At 37.8% G+C, this 24,894-nt stretch overlaps 1 long non-coding RNA gene across 2 annotated transcripts in view; it reads left to right on the forward strand.

Annotated features, from left to right (window-relative positions):
* Positions 1-23,740, forward strand: part of LOC125617165 — a 47,776-nt gene extending 24,036 nt beyond the window's left edge. For both annotated transcript variants that reach the window (XR_007348063.1, XR_007348064.1), the window contains 4 exons: positions 4,745-4,873; positions 4,985-5,157; positions 22,125-22,188; positions 23,326-23,740. This is a non-coding gene — a long non-coding RNA (uncharacterized LOC125617165). The remainder of the gene's footprint in view (positions 1-4,744; positions 4,874-4,984; positions 5,158-22,124; positions 22,189-23,325) is intronic.
* The last annotated feature ends 1,154 nt before the right edge of the window (positions 23,741-24,894 follow it).

Here is a 24,894-nt window from a genome sequence, read left to right on the forward strand (position 1 = left end):
TATAAATTTGTCTCTTTCAACATCCTTTAAAATTTTCCCTCTAAATAGTTAAATTTGGTTACAAATGATCTAATTTATGTATCTTAAGAAAAAATTTTCCCTTTTGAATATTATAAAAATCTCAGGGTAAAAAATAAATCTGGCATTTAATTTAATTTTTTATAAAAATTTCAGAGTAAAAAGTATTTAAAAATATAATCAAATCTGCCATTTAATGACTACATAAATGAGTCTTATACAAAACTACATAATTGAATCTTATACATCAGATTGTAATATCTGAAAGATTGGTATGCCTGTTAACCAATAACTTCTGGTGGCATGTTAAAAATTTATCTTCAGTTTTATTCTTAATGAATTCATTTTGATTATTTCTGGACCATCCCAATTTCCCATGATGTGATGGAACAAAATTGTAACATTCAAAAATTGAATTAGATCACACAGAAAACGTCAACTGACTCAGATGGTAATAATGAGGTTTGGCTCATTCATTGAAAAGTGAGAGCCCAACTATGTCCAGAATGTACAAAGACAATGCTTGAGATCGGCAAGATGTTTTAAACTCTTTAAATGACCTGAAGGAAGTACTTTTACTTAGATAAGGATTAAAAGGTTCTCTAAATATCCCACTCCTTTACTTTTATTGGAATTAAATCAGTTCAATTTCAGTGCAGTTGCTGATCAAAAGCTCCAATTGACAATCTTAAATGCCTTTGATAATAAAAGAAAACAGTTATTAACCAATGTATTTCAATTTGATATACAAAATCTTTAAAACATGGGATTTCACTGGAAGAAACAATAGAAAGTAATACTAGGAACTTTAAATCCTCCCAGGCAGGAGAGGGTTATAGCTACCTGATCCACTACTAACGGCCATAACAGCATGAAGCACTGCATATATATTATCTAATTTCATTTTCTCACAAATCTAGTAAAGTTATTATTGACAGTTCTAGTCTATAAACAAAGAAATTGAACTTAGACATAAATGGGAAGGAAAGAAATGACCTGAATCTACACAACCCAATATCTGGGATTAAAAAGGTAAGAGGAATAAGCATGGAACCCAGGAACCATGGTTTAAATACTGGATTCCTCAACTTAAACTAAGCCTCTCTGCATTAAATTTCTACATCTTCAAGACAAGCAAAGTGTTCTCTTTCCTGTTTACTTCCCATGACTGGAAAAAAATGCTTGTCAATGATAGAACTGGAAAGATGTAGGATGTTGTTATTATGTTTGGGAGACACTAGACAAACTTTGGGGATGGCTTGGTTTCCAGCTACTATTTGTTGCCACCCCAGACTGCATCCATAGATACAGAAACTGCAAGAGAAAGAATGTTGATAGAAGGTGGAGGGAGTGATCACTTGTCTCCTTCCATGTCTCCGAAGGACACTGGCCTTCTGTCTTTGAGCTGCCTTGTTCCCAGGCCCAGCCAGGCTGCCTGGTTCAAACCCTAATGATCCTAAGAACATCAACCCTGAGGGCAAGCACACAGCTTCTCTTGAAACACTGTGCCAGATGAGTCCACATGGTCTCTCCTCTTCTGACTGGGTGACAGTTTTCTCCTCTTCTTTCAAGGGATGTCAAGGTTTTCAATAAATGTATAACTAAAATATTCCAATGTCCAAGGGTCTACGCAAAAGTAAAGCTGGGTTACCTCATGCCACCTCTCAGGGACCTGAAATTCCTAACTGGCCACAATCTTGACAAGACAGTTTAGAAGATCCACCATTCATAGAATTGTAACATTCAGATCTGGAAAGGAAATTAGTGACCACTTATTCCAATTCAATTACTTAATGATCGCTGGTTTTGTGGTAGGCATTTTCTTCACAGTTCCATTTTGTTCGAATAACAACCTTGTATGAAGTTTGACTGTTAATGGGCCCATTTTGCAGATGAAAAAAATCTGAAGCTCCTGTAGGTATGCTTAGGTCCTTGAACCATGTCTAATTGATCCCAAAGCCCATAATCTCAACTACTGCCCAAAGATAAAGTGGCCGTAGGTCATACAACTAATTAATGGTAAACCTGAAAGTAGGTCTCAGTTTTCTTTGTACCACATCTCACTTATTTCTGAAGAATTTACTTGAATTGCCTGTATTCTTATAAAAGGTGCTCTACAGCATTATTCACTTTGTCATAGCCAAGTAGTGGATCTGAAAGCAAACCTGCTCAATTATAATCCGCTGGCTAAAGTGGACATCTAGGAAGGTTCTTATGAATTCTAAATTTATTTATACCTTAATTAACCCTAATGGCTAAATGCTAAAATCACCCATTTCTAATGCTGAGGACACAGCAAACTATAAATTTCATACATTCTTATGAAATAGATGCCTTGTCCCTTCCAAAGATCTCTGGCAATTTTAAAAAATTAAGACAAAACAAATCATCAATGTATTTGTGACAATGCAGGGATCATATGGGGAGTTCATAAAACCAGATTTGGTTTAGCACTTATAAACAGGTAAATGCTCTCTATTTATTATTCATTGTCAAAGTTATACATTACATGTAAATTCTGTCTTCTGTAAACTTTCAACAGAAGGCTCCATTAAGAATATGAGAGTCTGCAAAAAAGCAGACAAATGCCTGGCAAATGCTTTTTATTTTCTATCTTATTGATCACTCATCATCAATAGATGCCATGGAGAACCCTTTTCAGTTCACAAATTGACTATCTATCAAAATAAAATATGTGTTTGATGAAATTTGATTTGCTAAAAGGTATGATTAATTGCTACACTAAGTTGTAATATTGATTCCTTGACACAAAAGAAAGTACAAAGGAAGTTTTTTGGAGTGTCTTTGGCTCAACATTTTTTTCTCCTCAATCTCTTGCTTCTTACTTTCTTTCCCTCCTTCTATCTCTGCAAAACTCAGAACTGTGTTTTGTTGTTAGGAAGAAGGGAGGTAAAGGGCAGAAGAATTTCTGCTGGGGTGTAAAACATCATTACTAATACACACAGAATATTCCGTCTCTCAAGGCTCCAACCAGGAATTTCAGAAGAACTCCAAGTCATTATTTCTTTGCACAGGTTATTGCTTTAAGGAGATCATCATGAATTATATATTTTAAAAGTAACTTATCACCATTGTCATTATCAAAAAATATTTGTAGAGCACACAATGTGTTTGGAACAGTGCCAAAAGCTGTATACTCTTGAAGGCTTTAAACAACACATTCCTTTAAAAAAAAAATGGGAATTCCTCTTTGAACTTCCATTTTCAACCCTCTTGGATTTGGAAGGTGCATTAAAATTATCCTTTATTTCAGGTTTTAATGATATGCTGATTTTCCTATCTCACTTTTATGGAATTTTATGGATTTCAATGTTTTCTCCAACAAGTTATTTTTTAGAACAAGCCCTCTTTTCTCACTCATGCATAAAATGTCCTAACTGTTCACATTTGACTTTAAATATCTTTGTGGGAAGGACACAAATTCATTTAAGAAACCAAACATGTGAAAACTCTGAGTAGTAAATATTTATAAAGATGGTAATGTTCTCTTTCTTGACCTGGGTGGTGGTTACATGGGTGTGTTCACTTTATGATAATTCATCAGAACTGTACACTTGTGATTCCTGCATTTTCCTCTAAGTGTATTTACCTCAATAAAATAACTTTAAAATATGTATTTTTGAAGAATCTTATCCTAGCATCTTCTCCCCAAACATATACAAGCCCACAATTGCCCAAGTTTTTCTCCCCCTCCAAGGACCCTCCCTGCTCACCCTGTAAACTAATTCTTCAACCTGATAAAGTGGTTTTAGAGACCTTAGGCATCAGATATTCTATCACATTAGCATAGCTTTGTTATCAAAACTGCTTTGTTTTTTTTTTTTTTTTTTTTTTTTTTGGTACTGGGGATTGAACTCAGGAGCACTCGATCACTGAGCCACATCCCCAGCCCTATTCTGTATTTGATTTAGAGGCAGGGTCTCACTGAGTTGTGTAGGGCCTCGCCATTGCTGAGGCTGGCTTTGAACTCACAATCCTCCTGCCTCAGCCTCCCGAGCCCCTGGGATTACATGCGTGCACTACCATGCCCAGTGGGCTTTCTTCACTCTATGGGCCCCTGTCCTCTCTCATAGGTCCTGAACTTCCCTTAATATCTCCAATGAAGTAGAGAATGTTCCTCTCATTTCTTCCTCGCAGCACTATCTCTAGCCACTCTTGCTGCTACCCCACAAATCTCCAAGTGTCCTTTCACAGGTGGCTTTCTCAGACCCCTCTTCACAAAGTACTCTTACAATTTAAAAATGGCTTTGCCTCCTGATTTCTCTCCCTTTCCCCTTTCCTCACCATATTTCTGGAACTTTTGTTTCTGAAACATGGGTCCCATGTTGCTTTGGAACTCCCTGGGAAAGTACTGCTATGAGACATTCTCCCATATACATTTGTTATTTAAGAATTTTTCTGATAGTGTTGTTATCAAGATCAATTAAGGTGATGTACAGAAAATTCTTCATCCAAACCCAGGCACATAGTAGACACTCATTTAATAGCAATTTTTGATATTGTTAATCGTTGTAGTATAGTTTCATAACAAACACTATTACGCATTTATATAAATAGTCTTATTTAAACCCCTAGCAATCCTATGATATAGATTTGGGATCTCATTCTAAAATGAGGAAACGGAGCTTTTATAGGGAGTTGAACATTTTTGCTGGGTCACTGACCAAGTGGATGCATTTGCTTCTAAATAACCACCTTCTTGCAGGATGCGAATCCTGCCAGATTGTGGCATGGCACTCAACCCCTCAATAAGAAGTCACCAGTCCCATTCGGCACTGTGAGAACTCCAGCCAACATCTCAAACCTGGTCCTTGCTCCGAGGAGCTGATAATGGGTAAGTCAACCCTTTTGCAACCTTTGTTCAGCATTCTGTCATTGAGACTTAAGGGTTTGTCAGCTTCAACTGTCTAATTATCTTCTATTCTTTTGTGTTTGTTGCTTTTAGTTTCTCTTCCATTCTCCCAAACCAAGTATCCACTTAGAAAGCTGGAAGTTTCTTCTTAGAAACTTCTCTGTTGCAAGAATCTTCAGAAGCCTGGATTCTGAACAGTCTCGCCTAAAAATTTCTAGAATTAACTTCCTTTCTTCTATGACTGTCGGTGTGCTCTATCAAAGAAGGTAGGTCCAAGATGATCCAATTACTCGAACAACAAAACTATTGAGCCAGATCCAGGGCTCATGTCCCTGGAGTTAGTCGGTGCTATCTCTAGTCTTCAAAAGAGAAACTTCAAATATTCTTTCTTTTTTAAGAAAGGGAAGGTGGCATACACCAGGTGTTAAGATTTGTAACCCAAATGTACATAGGCAACCCCTGACTATTTTAATAGCAATTAATTTCTAATTACTTAAGTCATTATCGCTATACCTTCCACTTTTGGAGACAGCAACAAATCCCTTGTAGTAGGGCTGGCTTCTTTTTATAGCTTTGAAGAAGCTAAAACTAAAGAAGGATAAAGTTTATCCCATGGAGTCCATCCTTTGTATCAATAGCACTTAGGCTTTGTTGTTAATTGTGACCACCCTTCAGAATGTGGAAAACACGCCAATGGGAAGCTTAGCTTCATGGCAGTTCTGCTTTGGCCTTGGGCTGGACACCCACTTATGCACAGTATGACTCAAACTCCCTTCTTGTAACGCCTTATCTCTAGACACCATTCTCCATGAATCCCTTTCTTTATTCGTAATCATTTCTAATCCTCATGCTCCTCTGTCTGACCTTCTCTTCCCACAAAAATCCAGAAAGTATGCACTTAATAAACAAACAGATCCATTGACAAAGATAGATGTATTCAGGGAAGCTTTACCAAAATTCAACTTCAAACTGGTATTTAACAAAATTCCAGCCAAAATGCTCATTTGTAACTCTAGCCAACTATTTTATTGAAACCAACTTGAAGCCAAACATTTTCTGAATGCCTACAAGGCTACAAAAATAATAAATAATGTTTGGCTCTCTTTCAAACCTTGGAGGATTCAGTCTCGATCACAGAAAGAACAAGAAGACAAGGTAAAAGGAAATAGACCTGAGAAAGGTTATGGCTTGGCTAGTGACCCCCCAACCAGAAATCAAACAGTAGTTCATTTGGAGAGCTTTCAGGCATTCAATACAACTGCTAGGAAATCAGGATACAGAAAAGAAACATTGATTGGGTTCTTATGAGTCCTCTTATATACCAGCACTTTTCCAATTGACTTTTGTAGATTCCCTGCCTTTAAGTTAATTTCCAAAAAAGGGGATGTTTAAGACAACTGAATGTGACAAAATTAGTAAAATTCCAGTATTTATATGTGTTTGAACATTCAAGGACTTGAGATGTTTCAGAATTTAGTCCTGAAGACTAAGGGAGGATTAGAGTTCTAAACAACTTGCCTCAGATGACATAGTGCTCAAGTCCATAAAAAAGAGAAAAACTAAATTGTAAATATAGTTTGTATCAACTCTAGATACCACTGGGTTGTGAGAAAACATAGAAATCATGCAAATTCAGAAGCAAATACAGAGATAGGGACATCTCTTGATACACACCCTAGTATACCCTGATACATCAGTAACTTGAGCAAGGTTAAAAAGTGGATCTGAAAAACTTCTAGAAAAAAAAAAAACAAGAAAGAAGACACAAGCATAAAAAATACAAGCACAACTTGGATATTTTTTCTAATATCTAGAGGTTAAAAATTTGAATTGTAATATAAAAAGTTTGATTTTAATATAAAAGTAATTGAGTTAACCAAAGCACATGGTAACAAAATTAATTTAGTGTTTATTGAAGATCATGTATCAAATTTTGTACTAGTGGAATGTTTTTACATATATCACACTCAGTTCTTAAAAATCTAATGCACAAGTATTAACACAGCAACTGAGGTTCAAAAAACTAAAACAATTTGTCTTACAGCCCACAGCTAGTAACTGGTAGAAGCAGGAATCACAAGTCCACCTCCTTCCAAAGCTCATGTGCTTCACTCCACAGTCAAGCTAACAGCAGGAAGAATAAACCTTCCAAGTTTTCACAAGGTATTCAAATAGTTCTGGCTTTGAAAAAATAACACCAGTCTTCAGAGAAATATTAAAATTGTCACCATCTGAACAGATTCAATGACTAGATAGAAATTTCTTTCTTTATGGCACTCAAATACAAATCTCTGACATCACAAATTCATACATTTCTATGCTCACCAAGAGATCAATAAAAGTATCTTACTAGGAATTTGGTAGTATCCCAAGAATATTTGAAAAAAAAATGTATAGGCAGTGTTAGAAACAGCTTACCCCTTGATATTCTATTGTTATTATTTTTCCAGTTTATCTGTTCAATGGATATTCTATCACATTAGCATAGCTTTGTTATCAAAACTGCTTTGTATCAATGTCTTCCTTTTTTTTTCTTAAACACCCATAATAGCAACCTACCAAGACAGTAGACAAGATAGCAAAGTATGCCCCTGTCCTTCCCTCAGCAGTGTGGACATGACATGTGGGTATGGATTCACGCCTGCTGTCTCATCTTCTTCACCAACAACTAATACAGAATTTCGATTTCCATTCGCAATCTCCTTTTTCTAATGCTTTCCAGTGAAAGAAATAACTACATCTCTATTCATGCCTCCTCTTTCTTTTTTATTGGAACATTATAATTTTGCAAAGCAGTTGGGTTCATTTTGACAAAACACACATGCATGAAATTTGATTTCAGTCTCTATTCTCCTCCTCTCTTCCCTCTTCCCTCCCACTATTCTCCTTCCTCTAATCTACTGATCTTCCTTTCACTTATTTATTTATTTTTGATGGGTTATTTCTACTTATACATAAAGATGAAATTTCCTGTGGCATATTTTTTATGCACATAAAGTGATTTTGTTAAATTCATTCTGAATTTCCTCCCCTTTCTTTTTCCTCCTCTTTCCCTCTCAATCTCCTTCTACTCAACTATCTTCCCTATGTCTGTATGATACCCAACACCCCTGCTCCTCTTTTCCCCTTACTTCACTCTAGCCTCCACATATGAGAGAAAACATTTTTGACCCCTAGTTTTCTGATTCTTGCTTATTTCACTTAGCATGATACTCTCTAGTCCATCCATTTACTGGCAAATGCCATAATTTCATTTTTCTTTATGGTTTAGTAATATATATTTATATTATTTAGTAATATATATATAATATTTTCCTAATTCATTTATGTATTGACTGATTCCATAATTTGGTTATTGTGCATTGTGCTGCTATTAACACTAAGGTGTCTTTATCACTATATAGCATTCTGATTTTAGTTCTTTTAGATAAACACCAAGGAGTGGGATAGCTAGGTCCAATGGTGCTTTCATTGCTAGTTTTTTGAGGAATCTTCATGCTGCTTTACAGACACTTTTCAATGCTCAGCTTTTTAGAGAGAAAGGAAAATCAAATTTGATGCTAAAAGAAAAGGAAAAAACAATATTATTTATGTTGCTTTGAAATTGGGTCTGATTTATCCTACAAACTTAAAAGAAAAAAACGGGCCTTTGGTTTTTGTTGTTGTTGTTGTTGTTTGTTTGTTTTTTAATTAGGATAGAATCTTCTGCTTATTTTTGATCCTGAGTGATTTGATTTCTAAAAGTAAGCTTAAGCTATGTTTTAACTATAAACCTGAAACTATATTTTAATTCCTCACTGTGGTCTCTGAGATTATGCTTTTACTTAGGAGTTCACATGAAGAACAAGATTACATTTACTTATTCTTCCTCAATTATTTTATAACTTTATATTTAACTGAACTTTTTTCATGGTGTCATTTTTCTAGCTCGGCAAATTTTCATTATCCTCATTCTGTCAAGTTTTGGTTATTTAAGGACAAGTTATGAGCTAGAGTCTTTAATTCTTTGTCTCAGCAAACATTTGATTTAGTTCAACAAATTTTTATTGAGCACTTATTAAGTATCAGATGCTATACTCAGAATTATATAGGTGAGAATATGAAGATAAATAAGCATGGTCCCTACATATAGAAGTTCACAGTCTAATCAAAGCAACAACATGTGAGAAGACATCATTGTGTAATATCAAATGCCAAAATGGATAGACTGCAAATTGAATGGGATTCCCAAGAAAGGAGACAGGAAAAAGGAGACACTGTCTGCTACTTTTTAATGTGTGTCCATCACACAGGTGTACATGTGTGTTATGGGAAGGAAAGGGGAAGATGAAACCATGCCAAGTATAAACAAAGGCATGATACAGATCACAGGATTCTTGGAACTCCAAAGAATTTGTTTTGGCTGGAGTCTACAACATAGGAGAAGAAATGGTCTGGTTTGAAATCAAGCTAGAAAGAAAGGCAGGGGAGAATCCCCACTGAAGTGCAAATCCCAGCCCCCAAACCAGACCTACTCAATCAAAACAAGGAAATGGGTCCTGAGGATCTGTATTTGTATCAAGTCCCTCTGCTGCTTCTTATGTTTACTGAAGTTGAGCAACCTGAGGCAGATGGTGGAGAACCTCTGAAGGAATTTCGTCTTCCTTTCATGATCATTATTCCTACCATTAATCAGCCCCACCCACCGGATTTAAGGAGCTGAGGCTCAGGGTCCAATCTCACTTAGCCATAATAAAGCAGCACAGGCAAAAGGGGTGAATGTGGAAGCTACAGTCTATAAAAGGTAAGGGGCCAGACCTCCATTGTCGCACCTGCCCATTTGGTGAGTATATAGTCATTACTTCTCTTTTTGCTTATGTTAATGCTAGTTTTCTTGCCTGAGGAAGTGTCTTAGAGGGTTTGGCTTTGGTATTTCCAAATTCTTTATAAAGCTTGGGTGAAAAATGGCTTTTCAGTGATCAGTTTTACAATTCACCTGTACTCCTGCTTGATTATGTTTCTTATTACGTAATGATCAGAGCAGATCCTTTCTAAATACAAAGATGATACTTTTATGACATAACATGCAATGGTGCTTATGCCAGAAATCTGTGAAAATAAGTTTTAATTCAGCAAGAGAAGTAATAGCTTGGTAATGTCTCATCAAGAAAAATGCAGGAAGACATTTGAGATGTCAGTGTCCGTTCATCGCCTGGGATACTTAGTGAATGAAGCCATTTTTCTACATAAGGTGTCCATGTCCCTCTGCTCACATGATTTTTCTTGCAGGTCCAACCTGGATGGCTGTGAGTTGGCTTAATCTCAGCTGGCAACTGTGAGATGTTCATACAGTCCCTCACAGTGGTCTCTGGGATTATGCTAAACAGAGCAATTTCCTTGCCCTCCTGGATCCAAAGATTTGCATGGCAGCCAAAATTAGAGTCCCAAATTTCTACTTCATGACCAAGAAAGAGGAAAAAAGCTGTGATGTTACTGTTTTATGCTCAACCTCTTTTAATCTTACTTTGGTCTTTTTCTGAAGTGCTGTTGTGCTGGAAAGGAAACCAGCCTTGGGAATTAATTTGCCTTTATTGGATTTGCTTGCTACTTACAGTGCTTCTTCAATGCTACTTACTTAAAAAAAAAAAAAAAAACCTGCAGCCAAGTGAGTTTGGATTTTAGAAGCTGAACCCAAAATGTTTTCCCTGTGAAAGCTCTTCCCACTTTCTGTGGGTACTACTCTATCAAATTCCTAGCGATCCAAAAGGGGATGATCTCCTGCCAGGGCCTCCTGAATCTTCAACTCCCCAGATTATCACATGTAATCACTCTTCCTCGTTCCTCTTGTGAATGTTTCACATTTGACTGTCCTAATTAATACTAGAATTTAAAATTAACTGTGGCTTAGGCTGAGTTGCCACAAGAGTTTTGAGCCATATCCAGCTCCACTTCTTGTTGACCCTGGAACAGGTATAAACCCCTTTTTCTGTACAAAGAATGAGAATAAATGTAATTTCTCAGGATGGAAAATTCAAGGCCAGTTCTCTTCCTCATTCACCCAGGAACACCAAAGAAATCAAATGAACCAAATTTATGATGAAATATATGATTAACTTTTATAACAAAATGATTAAAGATGCTATTCGAAGGTCTTGATGGACATGTAGCTCCTTGGGTACCCTCAGGAAGAGATGTCTGAATTGTCTCCTTCTGCTTAAATTACAATTCTGTGTCAAGGCAGATTAGTATGACCCACTAAATTTTCTTACCAGAAATTAAGGTTGAATAGAAGGAGGTCAGTGTGAGAACGAGTTATTCCCAGATGAACAGGACAAATACTGAACTATAAGCCAGGAAATAACTTACCTCTGTTAAGGAAAGGGCTTTGTGTTAATCTTCATGGTTCATTAAGCTTTTTCAAGTTCCTGAAACTGCCTAAATGCTGTCTACATCCTTCTGCTCCGTGAAATAACCATTTTTCCCAAAATGTTAACAAATTCTCAACTCAAATTCTCAGTGACAACTTTTCAAAAATAAAAAAATGAACATAATTCAACAGCATAAGACGTATTTGCAAAATATGTGCAAATATGTTTTTTAAGTAAGTAAGTAGCATTGAAGAAGCACTGTAAGTAGCAAGCAAATCCAATATGTTTCAAGAACCACAGTTTTTGCCAGGCTTGTGCACACTGTAAGCGTGTTGTTACTGCCTGCAGGTGCTGGCAGCTTAGAAGTACTAGAAGAGCCTTTGAAAATGCCAGTGTGAAAGGCTGCACCATAGATTGATTAAAGCAGAATGCCTGGAGGTAGAGATCTGAGCATCACTATTAAGAGATATCCCAGGGAATCTAATATGCAGTCAGGAGTAAGACCCACTGTGTTTGAGCCCAAGGAGGCAAAGTGGTGGAGTACAGTAAGAAAAAGGCTGGTAAGAAATGGGGTTGGAGCAGATAACTGGGTGGACCACAGCAAAGATTTGGGGTTTCAATGTGAATGACTTGAGAAACAACCAGAGAGTTTTTCATTAGAGTAGTAACCTGATTTGTTTATCAATAACATAGATTTCTCAGAACCTAATGATTTATAAACTCTAAATAAAAAATAACGGTGAATTTCAAATAACTTTCTTGCACTGTAACTTTAGAAATATAGTCCACATCATAGACAGGTTCCAACCAAGAAAAGCTAATGAAAGAACAAGAATGAAACTGGCTCAAGAATCAAGAAGCCAACTCTTTTTATGACTTATGAGCTGTCTTTTCAACCAAATAGACACTAATGTTTTGTTGTTGTTGTTATTGTTGTTGTTTTTAAGTTTAAAAATTTCAGAATCACATTCTGGAAGTAATTAGCATCAAAATAAGTAAAGTATTTGGCATATCTGTCAAGCAGATATTCAAAATATTGTTTTTAAGATTGGATTAGTTTATGCCAGTTGTCACTGAGGATAAAGTACAATTGAGTTTCCAAACATCTATAGTAAGGCTCTGTCTTGCTTGCTGTCTAAGAACTTGTTAGGATTCTGGGAACAAGTCCTCAATATTCTAGCTCATCATCTTAATCACCAGCACCTACAGCACAGCACCTGTTAGCCCTTCTCTACCTGAACAATGAAGACTATGCAAGTCAGGGAAGCAGCAGAGGCAGCCTTTTATCCAGAGCAAAAAGAACCTATTGCCAGACTGAAGACCTGAACCTTGGATGTCTGCTGAATTTGTGATCCTGAGCTGTAAACCTAGATTCTATTTTGCCCAGTACAGGTGGTCATAATCTGTTCATCCTTTAGCCTGTGTGTGCACCTGTCTGATGATGGATCCCCAACTCACTGAAGTTCTGAGTGTTGTTCATCTCAGACCTCACCTCTAAACCTGAACTTGCCTTTGCCCTTAGAGTTCACAGTGGCCACATGCCTCCCACAGCCCTTGGCTATTTGGAGCCCCATGAAAGGGTCATCCCAAGCCTATACCTTTTCATGCTGCCTGTGCCCTGACCCAAAGTCCCATCATGTACTGCACATCATTCTGGGGATCTAAAGCATGTACTGAATGTTGCCTAAGCATTCCTGGATTCCTGCATAAGTAGAGACTTGATCCTCAGGTGTACATACCACCACCAGAGTGTCAGAAATCCAGAGGTCAATTGTTTCTCCCAATATCCTGATTTTCCATGCTACTGGACAGTTCACAAACTTAGAAAAGGTCACCTGAGCTCATTCCTCTGGACATCTCTTCGCTAAAATTTCCTTAATACTATAAATCAAAATTCTAGTCCTGGCCTAAAAACACCAGTATGACTTCCACCCACATCAGACAGCTAGTGCTAGCAGCTCAGCTGACTCAGGAGGTGATACCATCCCTTCAGTTGCTGCAGGGCCCTTGAACTGTGAGGAAACTCTTCCCTGAGAGCAGATTTCACTCTATTCTTGAACAAGTTAGTTAGATGGCCCCCTTCTGCCTTCAAAGGACTTAATTTTCCTCTGCCTCTGAATGTATGCAGTAAACTATATGAGCAGGCTTCAGCTAGGCCAACAAGAGTCCCATCTGTTACCAAGAAGGCTTGTGAAGTCTCTGACAGAGTCAAAGCAGCCAGAGACATCTCAACAGCAACCCCTATAAAGTCTGCAAAGTAGGTTGAGGCTTGCAATGTCTGTGTTCTGTGCAAATCCAGACCAGAACTGTTACCTTCCTCCTTGCTATCCACTTAGGGGATGAACAGTTATTGAATGCCCATAAAAGTCCCATCTTTATCTTCCTTTGGCAATGCCAATCCCACAAAATAAATCAAAATCAAGACAATGGCAAAACAAAAATGGCTTATGTTTTCAAGTGGTTGTTGCAAGATTGCCATGAATCTAAAGCTTCCCATCTTATCTAAGCCAGAACTGTCAATCATTAAGTTAAAGTGAGATAGAGAAACTTCTCCTGGTCAAGATTCAATCCTGTATCCGCTAGAGTCCCTCAGGTTTGGTAACTCTGCCAAGTACCCATTCTTGTGCATCATCCTTTAAGTCCAGACTTCAAAATAACCACACTCCTTTGGGGATAATGGCATTATTTAATTTTTATTCTTAAAACCTGCTGCACTCATATCCCACACCCTAATGAATACTATGACCTGGAAAAAGCAGGAATGGGGAAGGTGCAGAGCTCAGCTTAACTAAGAAGAAATCTAGCTCTAAGTTCCTTTACCCATAAAATACAGCTGGTTTTCATTTTCCATTCAACTAGTTCTTAGGGGTTGGAGTGCACCTTCACATCAAAGCACTTGCCTAGTTTGTGCAAGTCCCTGGGTTCCATCCCTAGTTCCCCAAAAAATGAAATGAAGGGAAGGGAAGGGAATGGAAGGAAAAAGAAAAATACTTAATGCCAGTGAGGTCCCAGGCTCCTTTCTGGGAATGGAACCATAAACTATCTAGAGTATAAGTGAGGCAGGCATTTGAAAAATGATCAGGAATTTGGGGAATCAGCAAGATTCTGATCAACTCAAGGAATAGATGAGTTTGCCCTATGGCTTGTCACCTGGCATGGATATAACAGGAGGAGCTTTCCGGAAAAACTCAACTCCTAAAAGGGTGATTCTCTACTTTTCAGTTCTTTTACAGACACCTCAATTCCTGGGAGATGCCCTTCAGCCTATACAGTACTCCAAAGATTGCTCAAAGCTCTGACCTAGACTTCTTGTTTCTGTTTTATGGTGGCCAATCTCTGAGTTGTCTTCCCTTACTATCATTTTGCACTGTCTACAGGCACACTTACTGTATTTCCAAACTCAAGTCATGAATTAGCTGATCAGAGAACAGCAGAGTTTCTATTCTATGATTTTTCTGTGGTGAAAAGAAATGAAAACAAGTAGTGGCAAATGTACTCCTAAAAGACCTATAGTAACATAGTAAAGTTCAATAAACAACCTTCCTGAACTATGATACATTACTAGGACTTGAACTTCACTTGGTGATTAAATCTGGCTGTTTCTCCCCCAGATCATCATGCTCATTTATCAAGGTCCTGTTCAAGGTCACTTGGTTCCAATAACCCAGATACTCCCTAACTAACTTAGGGCAATGGTTCTCAAATTGTGGTTCCTGGACCACACCCTCAGGCAACTTCTTTAAAATATCAGTTTGGGGCCAGGTGTAGTGATGCACACCTATAATCCCAGCAGCTCTGGAGGCTGAGTCAGGAGGATCGTGAGATCAAGTCCAGCCTCAGCAAAAGTGAGGTGCAAAGACTCTGTCTCTAAATAAAATACAAAATAGGGCTGGGGATGTGGTTCAGTGGCCAAATGCCCCTGCGTTCAACCCCCAGTACCCGCCTCCAAAAAATAACGGTTTGGGGGCCCCATCCAAGATTGGCTAGTTTGGAATTTCTAGATATGGGTCCCAACAAGGGGACTGCATTTTAACAAGCCCTTGGATAATTTGGTTGTTTGCTCGGCTTTGAGAACCTCTGGTCCCTAGGACCTTTTCACTCATCTCCTTGAATCCCTCTTTCCCCACATGATTACACAAGTTTGTCATGAAAGATGACATTTCTCTATCCTTTCATCCCAGTCACCCTATCCCAATCCTCCAGGCTTTTAAAACTTGTTGCAGTCTGGTTGCCAGGAGAAGCCTAGAATTATGGGCTCCTGTCCTATTATTTTTGATAAAAGACAGCTCTTAAGAGAAAATCACATAGAACATATTTGAAACAAACAAATCCTGGGGGACCCTTCTCTTTACAGCCTTTTATTTCCTAATCACATTCCATTTTCAAGCACAGATTATACAGTACTAACTGATCTCCCAGCTACCTCTGGAGTTGTTAACCCAAATTCCCTAACCTGTCAAATCTAACCCCAGAAAATAAAAATAACACCTATAGAGAGACCATGCTAGCTGTAGGGGATAATTTTCTAGGTCATGACCTTTCAGGGATAATTTTCTAGGTCTTGGTTCTGAGATTCCTTCTTCAGTAAGTAGTCCTTTAGGATTCCCAAGACCACGCTGCTAACAAATCTTCTACTTAAATAACTCTACAAGAGGCATAAACATGTTAACTTCCTGGTAAGCAGTTGAAATAATGTATTTGATCATGGATGAGAACTTGAGAGAGACAATAAACTAGATATTATTATTTGGAATGCTTTACTCTACTCCAAGTTTTCACCATCTATAAAATATAAAAGCTTAACTCTCAGGTCTGTTTGGAACACAGATAAATAAAGGCCAGAAAGAAGGTAATAAATGGACTTTCAAATCTCCATTTCTGTGATCTATACCTCTCAGGTCTACCTTTATTCTACTTCCAAATCCCCCTATTTGATATTTTCTATCCCTTATATCCAAAAAAGTCTATTATAAGCCAGAAGTTCCATTGGACAAAATGGTGAATTCATTAAGTAATGTTGGAGTCCTACATTCATTCATCCTATATGTGGAGAAGTTCTAGAGGATTAATTTGAATTTTCTAATAAGAGATTCCCAAAAACTGGCCTGCAAAATCATCAATAAGGTAGGAAACCAGTTTCCTTCTTGGGGTTGTGTGATAGACCACTATATTCTTCTTGGTGTCATGAACCTCTCATATCTACTAATTCTAACTATCATTTTAGTGAGCTAGACTTCTAATGTGGTAAAAACAACATGATAAACAAGGAGATTTTGGACTGATGGGTATGTTTATTACCTTGACTTGGGTGATAGTAACACAACTGTATACACAGGTCCAAACGCACCAAATTATATACATTCATTCTGCCATTTTTATATACTGTTTATCCTTCAATTAAATTGAAGGGAAAGAGACACTGTAAACTTATCTTGAAAATAAAATGCAGTTTTTTCTAACCAATGAATCTGAAATTAAGCAATTCATCAGAATTGTCTCATTCAAATCTGCCTTAGGATTTTAATATTTTTAAAATTATGACAAAACACGAATGAGTGGCCTAAGGAAAATTATATTTAAAAAAAATACTTATCCACTCTAGGTTGCTGTGAAATAAATGATTATGCTAAGTATAGATATTATATGGTTATATTTATAATGTCTCTGTTGGTAAATTGGGAAATTTTTTCATTAGTATAACTTTGGATTGCATTATTATATGACATTATAAAGAGTTTCTTAACCACAAATTTCATACGAAACAATAAAAAAGAACAAGTTGCTACATTTGCAAATAAATTATACTTCAAACAATCATTACACAGTTTTTGATGTCGCGGATACTGCATCAGGAACTGACTGGATAAGAATCAGTTACCATCAGTTCCTAATGCATTACCTTCAGCATCTAAACAAGCACCAGTAAACCTAAGGTTAGATTTGCTGTGAATTGTTTATGGTCATTGGATAAAACAGGAAGTCTTAATTCAACCCCGAAGAAAAAATGCTTCTGCAAGGGACATGATCCCAAGATGCTAAACACCTGTAATTAGCCTACCACTCTATGGATTTATCACTGAAACTGGAAAAGTTAATCTAGTTCCATGTTGATTCCTATAATACACTGTGCTTGCTTGCTAAACATATCATTGAATAAAATAACTTAAAAGTTGCTGGTCATTTTTATATCTTAGGAGAAAAATGATACATATTATTCTTTGATTTCTGTTTTTAACTTAAAGGTTTATAGGGTCTAAATAGGTACTGTTTTTGAATAGGGATTATTTCTTTCTAGTACCACTATAATAAATAGTATAAGATAAAATGTTTCAAAGCAATTACTATAAAAATAGCATAGTAGTTAAATTCTACTTTCAACTAGTCAAAATTCATTTGTATTTTCAGCATTTTCTAGCTGGAGGGTCAAGGTGGTTTGACCTACTCATTTTACTGCACTTACTAGCTCACTTATCAAGGTGTATTGAACACCTATTATATGCCAGGCACTATTCTAGGCACTTGTGATGCAGCAGTGAGCAAAAGAAAGTTACTACCATAATGGAGCTGAATTCTAGTGAAGGTAGCTGACTAATTTGTAATAAAAACCTAATTCATAATATTCTCTATGGAATCAAGAGTTTTCAGAGGAGCAATAATCTTGAAATAAATATGCTTTAACATAGAGTAAACATTACTCCATACAAGTAATTATACAGCTTTTGTGGACACTCACCATATCACTATATACTCTGTGTATTTTCATAGGCCCAGCTGAGCATGTTCTCTGAAGGGAAAAAAATTGCTGCCAGGCAGGACCTCTGAATAGTCTTTCCTACAGGAAACCTGAGACATAAATTTAATATTTATTAAACTTAAATTTGACCCAAATATAAACCATATGGCCAACTTCTAGTGGAGTATTGTATTAAAACAAAAATTTATAGTCCAATGACCATAGTGATTTAAAAAATAATCCCCACTTTTATTTAGATCTGACAAAGAGCATTAAATAGAAACCAATTCGTAATCTTTAGCAATACTTCTAGAAATCTCCTCTCTTGTTCTTAATTCCCCCACAGTTGCTCCTGAGCCTCTCAATCTCAATTTCCAAACGCTTGCCAATTGTAAAAGCCCCAGCCCATTTGGCTTATTTATATATTCTTATCTTCCTTTCCTCCCACCTTTCCAGTTCTCTCCCACCCCTTTCCCTCTTACAGAATCAGATCCAAAGGTCACTGTGGTCCACTAGTCAGAGTGGGGGCTTATGAAGGTGAAATGATCAAGAAAGTTTTGACTCAGATCCATGTCACAGCAGGCCCAATGTGTCTCCAAAACCAAACTGCAGTTATATCTCCTGTTTCAGAATGGATAATTGGAATAGACAAAACTCTGGTATGCAGAATTCCCACCTTGGTTTCCTGAGCTTTGGCAAAAGGACTACTATAGTGGGAAAGGCCAAGTAGAGGCCACCACAACTGCCTTTACCCAGAAAAGTAATAAACCAAAAGCAAACTCTGGAGGGACTTCATAAATTAGTGGCATCACAAAGGTCTTGAAAGATGCAGAGGTGGTGATTCCCACCATATCCCCATTCTACTCTCCTATTTAACCTATACAGAAGACAGTTGAATCTTGGAGAATGACAGTGGAGTATCATACACCTGACCAGGTGATGACTCATTGGGCAGCTGCTATACCAGATGTGCTTTCATTGCTTGAGCAAATTAACACATTTCCTCATACCTGGTATGTAGCTACTGGTGGATCAAATGCTTTTTTCTCAGTATCTATTAGTAAAGACCACCAGATACAGTTGCTTTTAGCTGGCAAAATGAGCTATCTACCTTCACCATCCTGTCTCAACTCTTCAACCTCATTATAATTTAGTTCACAAGAATCTTGACACCTGTGCTTCCCATGACATTCAACCATGCAAAAATATGACAAAAAAGATGTGATATTCAATCATGATATAATGCTGATTGACCTAGTGAGCAATAGGGAGTAACTACTGTACATTCATTGGTAAAGTACTTGGCAGGTTCGAAAGTGGAAAATAAGTCAAACAAAAACTCAGGGACCTTCTACCTCAGTGAGATTTCTAGAAGTTTGCTGTTGTCAGGCATATTGAGATATCCCTTTTAAAGTGAAGCATCTGGTCCCTCTTACAACCAAGAAAGAGACACAATGTCTAGGAACCTCTTTGGATTTGGGAGGCAACATATTCCTCATTTTCAGTACACCAGCCCTTACTGGCACATCCTTGAAAGAGAGTAATGAGAGTAAATCTTCCCGGTGGGCAAAATTTGGGGCAGTGTACCTGCTGTGCACTTCACTTGGAAGTAATAATGACCAGATATATGATTATTATATACCAATTAATAGGTGTGGCTAATGATTTGGCTGCATGTTCACGGGCTTGGAAGGAAAGCAATTGAAAAACTGATGACAAGGAAATTGTGGGGAATGGGTACATGGATAAGGATTTTTGAATTGAAAAATAAAAGTGAAGATATTTGCATCCATATGAATGCACATCAAAAGGTGACAGAAAGGAGAATTTTAATAAATAAATGGTTAATATGGCCTCTTTCTTTCCCTTACTACCCCCATCATTGCCCAATGGGCTCCTCAACAAAGTGGCCATGGTGGCAGGAGTAGAGGTTATGCACTGACCCAGCAACATGGATTCCCATTTACTAAAGTCAACCTAACTATAACCACTGCTGAGCCAAATCTAAGAGACCAACACTGAATCCCCCCAGAGTGATCAGTCAGCCACCCAATAACCAATTATATAGGAACTCTTCCATCATGGAAAGGGCAATGTTTTGATCCTACTGCATAGACACTCTGGATACAAATTTGCTTTCCCTGCATGCATTGCTTCTGCCAAAATTACCACTCATGGACTTATAGGATGCTTCATCCACCATCAAGGTGCCCCAAACAGCATTACTTTTTATTAAGAAAATTAATTTACAGCAAACCAAGTGTTTCAAGTGGTTCAGTTCATGCTTGTTGAATTCTCTGGTCTTATGTTCCCCACCAGCCTGAAGCGGCTGGCTTGAAATAATGATGGAAGGGTTGAAGACAGTCCCAATGTCAGCTGGTGACATTACCTTGTAGGGCTAGGACAAGATTCCACAGAAAGCTATCTATGCTCCAAATGAACGACAAATGTGTCATTGGGCAAGTGGCTTGACTTTGTTTTTTCCCTCTCAAAAATGGAAATAATAATGTAATGGGGAGGTTATAAAAATTACAGAAGAACATACATTTAAGTGTTTAAAACAATTTCTGCTATAAAATAAACATTCAAATGTTTTAACCATTAGTATAATTATTTGTCCTCTTACTACTGTGTGTGTGTGTGTGTGTGTGTGTGTTTACATGTGTTCCTCAAATCTCTGTTCTCTCCAGACAGCCAGAGTAATTTTTTAAAAGGGGGAGGAATTATATTTTCTGCTAAAACTTCTCAACTTCCCAATAAATTTGCAATGAAATAAAAGCTGCTTATTACTGCCTATATAACCATGGATGTTTTAACTAATGACTACCCTTGCCAATTTTATACCATGCTATTTCCTTCCCCGTATTAGTCAAGGGTTCAGGAGGAACCTGATAACCCACTCCAAAGGGTAATTGAAGAAACTTTACAGAGGTGAAGGCAGGGTCAAAGGGCCCAGGGACTTTAAAGGACCCAAGGACTTTCAACTATTGGAACAGTAGAAAGCTATTGCCACCCTAGTCATGCAGGAACAACAGTAGAGGGAGTCACCAGAATTGAAGCTATGAGGAGGATATAGGGAAAAGGATACACTCATACCTTTTGTTGGTAGGGACTGCAAATTGGTACAACCACTCTGGAAAGCAGTATAGAAATTCCTCAGAAAACTTGAAATGGAACCATCATTTGACCTAGTTATCCTATTCCTCAGTATATATCTAAAGAAGTTAAAATCAGCATTCATCAGTGATGCAGCCACATCAATGTTTATAGCAGCTTAATTCACAATAGCTAATCTATGGAGCCAACCTAGGTGCCCTTCAACGGATGAATGGATAAAGAAAATGTGGTATATATACACACAATGGAATATTAATTAGCCATAAAGAAGAATGAAAATATGGCATTTTCTGGTAAATGGTTGGACCTGGAGAGTATTATGCTAAGTGAAATAAGCCAATCCCCCCTCCCCCCAAAAAAGGCCAAATGTTCTTTCTGATATGTCGATACTAACACACAATAAGGGGAAGGGGTGAAGGAAGAATAGAAGTTCATTGTATTAGGCAAATGGGGAGTGAAGGGAAGGGAAAGGGGATGGGAAAGGAAAATCAGTGGAACAAATCTGATATAAGTTTTCTGTGTATATATATATATGAATATACCACAGTGAATCTTACCATCATGTACATCCACAAGCACTTAATTAAAAAAAAACACTATGGGTAAATGGCAAAGAAATCAATAGAAGGGAGGATCAGGTAGAGTGGGGAGGGGAGGGGAAGGAAAGGTACTGGGGACTGAATTAGAACAAGACATATTCCATGATTTTATAATTATCTCAAAATGGATTCTTCTGTCATGTATAACTAAAAAGAACCAACAGGGGCTGGGGTTGTGGCTTGGGAGTGTAGTGCTTCACTAGTGCATGCGAGGCACTGGGTTTGATCCTCAGCACCACATAAAATAAATAAATAAAGGTATTTAAAAATGAACCAATAAAAAAAAATAAAAGAATTGGAGGTATGAGGCCAGTTGCAGGAAGCACGCATGTCCTTGGGTAGAGGGAAGAAGCCACTACCATCTTATAGCCTGCAGGATTAGAAGGACAGGAATAAAGACTCTGACCTGCTTTCTCCTCCTGCCCTCTGAACTCCAGCCAGTGCCTCCCATTGGACAAACTTGACTAGAAGACACAAGTATCCAGGAATGCAGTTTGAAAGGTGAGCCTACCCATGCACAGAACCGGTGGCACAGAGGGCAAATGGAAAATGCCCAGTATAGATGATTTCTTTGTCCCTCAATATGCTCTTCTGTCCTGTATCTGGATGAAAACTCATGAACCCAACTCAGGGAAAACAGTCCTGTGTTGTAGTGATCTTGGGTGTGATGTTGACATAGTCAGTTCACCCACTTTGAACTTAAATTGTAAAGTTACTCACCACCAGTGTGCTTCGAATAAGGTAGCAGAAACAGGGAAGGAAAGGATACAATCCATATCCAAATGGAATTTTCTTAAATCAGGAGCCTGACTCCTTTGGGGTCCTCATACCCTATCCATCAGGCACTTCCTCTCTATAGTAGCCAAGACAACTGACCCCAATTAACATGGGAAAATTGGGTTGCTGTGACAGTAGGAACAAGGAAGATTATTTGGAACCTAAGGGGTTTGCAAGGACACAGCTCTTCTCCCCTATCCCCAGAATGCTCATCAGTAGGAAATCATGGTAATCCAGTAAAGACAAGACCACTTCTGACTTGTATCCTATAAGCATGGAGGTTTGATTCATCCCACCAGGTAAAAATTTCCAATCGGCCAAGGTTCCAGCAGAAAGCAAGAGAACATAGAATACAGCATGATTATCAGCATGGGCCTTATGACCAGCTAAGACGCAGGGACTGCAGCAGCCCAAGTTTCATGGAATTAAGACTCACATAGAAGCAGTCTTCTCTGAAACTCTAGGGCCTCCAAACCTACCTTATCCAAAGTCTTAAGGAGAGAAGACAATTCCTTATGTGGATTATTAGGTAAAACAGTGAGAGAAGCAATTCTCATTTTCATTCTTCAGACTTGGAAAGTTCTTGAAATGCTTAACGAATAAGCAGCTTCCTCTATAAGGTGCATCCCTCAATCTTTACAGGGCTGGCTTCTTACTTCTGACTCAGCTCAAAGGCCATCTCTTAAGCTGTTTTCAGGACTATCTATTCTCTAAGGAATGAGCTTTCCATGCCCTTCTATTCACTATCTTATTGCAGGTTTTAATTCTTCCCCAGGCATTTCACACGCTCTGAAATTTTTTTCTACTTCTTGTTTCTCCCCCTGCCCTCCACAAATTCTTGACTTTGTCTTATTTCTTCAGTATTTAGAACAGTGCCTGGTACCTAGAAGATGTTCTGAATAACATGTAGAAGGATGGCCTCCAAGAATAAGACAAGAGGAGACATGTGTCAAAATTCAAGAGTGAGCCAGAAGATTCCTGTACGGAGGACAATCCTTTCACTACAAGAAGAAATTCAGAAGCATAGCTCTAGAACTGATGAGCATGCTAAAGTGTTCTATCATTATTTGTACTCCATCTTAAAGTAATCCGGATGTCATAAGGATTCAGATGGGAAATCTTTAAGCCCATTACTTTGATTTAATTATGGACACAAAATGAAAATATGGACTTTGAAGAGAAAGAGCCTTAGAAGAAGGATTACTTGCCCTGTTATAGCCTCCTTCTTAAAAGAAGTTTGGAATGTATAAAAATTATATATATATATATATATATATATATATATATATATATATAGATATTTTTTTTAATTACCAGGCTAAAATCTANATATATATATATATATATATATATATATATATATATATATGGTTTTAGGTGGACACAAAATCTTTATTTTATTTTTATGTGATGCTGAGGATTGAACCCAGTGCCTCAGGCATGCTAGGCGAGCTCTACCCTCTGAGCCACAACCCCAGCCCCAAGAACAGTGTTTTAAGGACTGAAATTCATGAAGTCAGAGGAGGACTGTCTTGTTCCTCTGTATCATGCCATCCCCTCCCAAAGCTCCTAGCAGTGAGGATGCCAGGTGGAAAAGCTCTGGGAATCTTGTGCAATGCTTTAGCACCCACGGAACAGAAGTGAAGTTGAACCACACCCAGCAAATAACTACCACTATAAAAAAAATGCATCCTCTGAGGTGCCTTTCCATGTAAGTGACAAGTCACAATGTTGTAACTTGTCACACATTTTTCCAAACAATCCCTAATCCCGTTGTTCTTACTTAGATCAGAAGCACAGAGTGGACATGTCTATACTCCCTTACCAACCCAGTGAACTTGGGAATGGGGGCCATAGCCCATGTCACAGCAGCCACAGATAACAAACCACCCACATGAGCACCCTGTTTATTTTAAAATAATAGGTCCTCTGAGAATCCACATGACATCCCAAGTGCTGGATGGTACATCTGAAAGTGCTGAGACAGCTGAAAAGTACACACAGCCAAGCAAGTCCCTGCTGAATACACATCTAAGGAGGTTTGCATGTATTGTTTATCCCAGCAACTTTATGGAATAAATTACGTACAACAAATTAGTTTCAGATGTAGGATGTGAATAGCTGATGTGCAGTATAAAGGAAGGTGAACTCCCACTTATGACCCAACCATTTCCCCTCTTGGGCATCTCAGACTCAGAATCCAGATGCAATTCATTTTTGAAATGCAGTGGGGATCAGAAAGTTAATAAGTGGTGAGGATTAAAGATTTCGAAAAGCAATTTATGAGTATTGTTAACTCATTATATTGTCCTATGATTTTGGTTGTTGTATGTGAAGCCAAGGATAAGACTGAACCCATCCTTCCTCCATCCCTTCATCATACACAGCAATCAAAACCAAATTCATTCCTGACATTTCCTACCTCCATAG

The sequence above is a fragment of the Marmota marmota genome, unplaced genomic scaffold (genome assembly GCF_001458135.2).
Source record: "Marmota marmota marmota unplaced genomic scaffold, marMar, whole genome shotgun sequence".
NCBI classification, from domain to species: domain Eukaryota; kingdom Metazoa; phylum Chordata; class Mammalia; order Rodentia; family Sciuridae; genus Marmota; species Marmota marmota.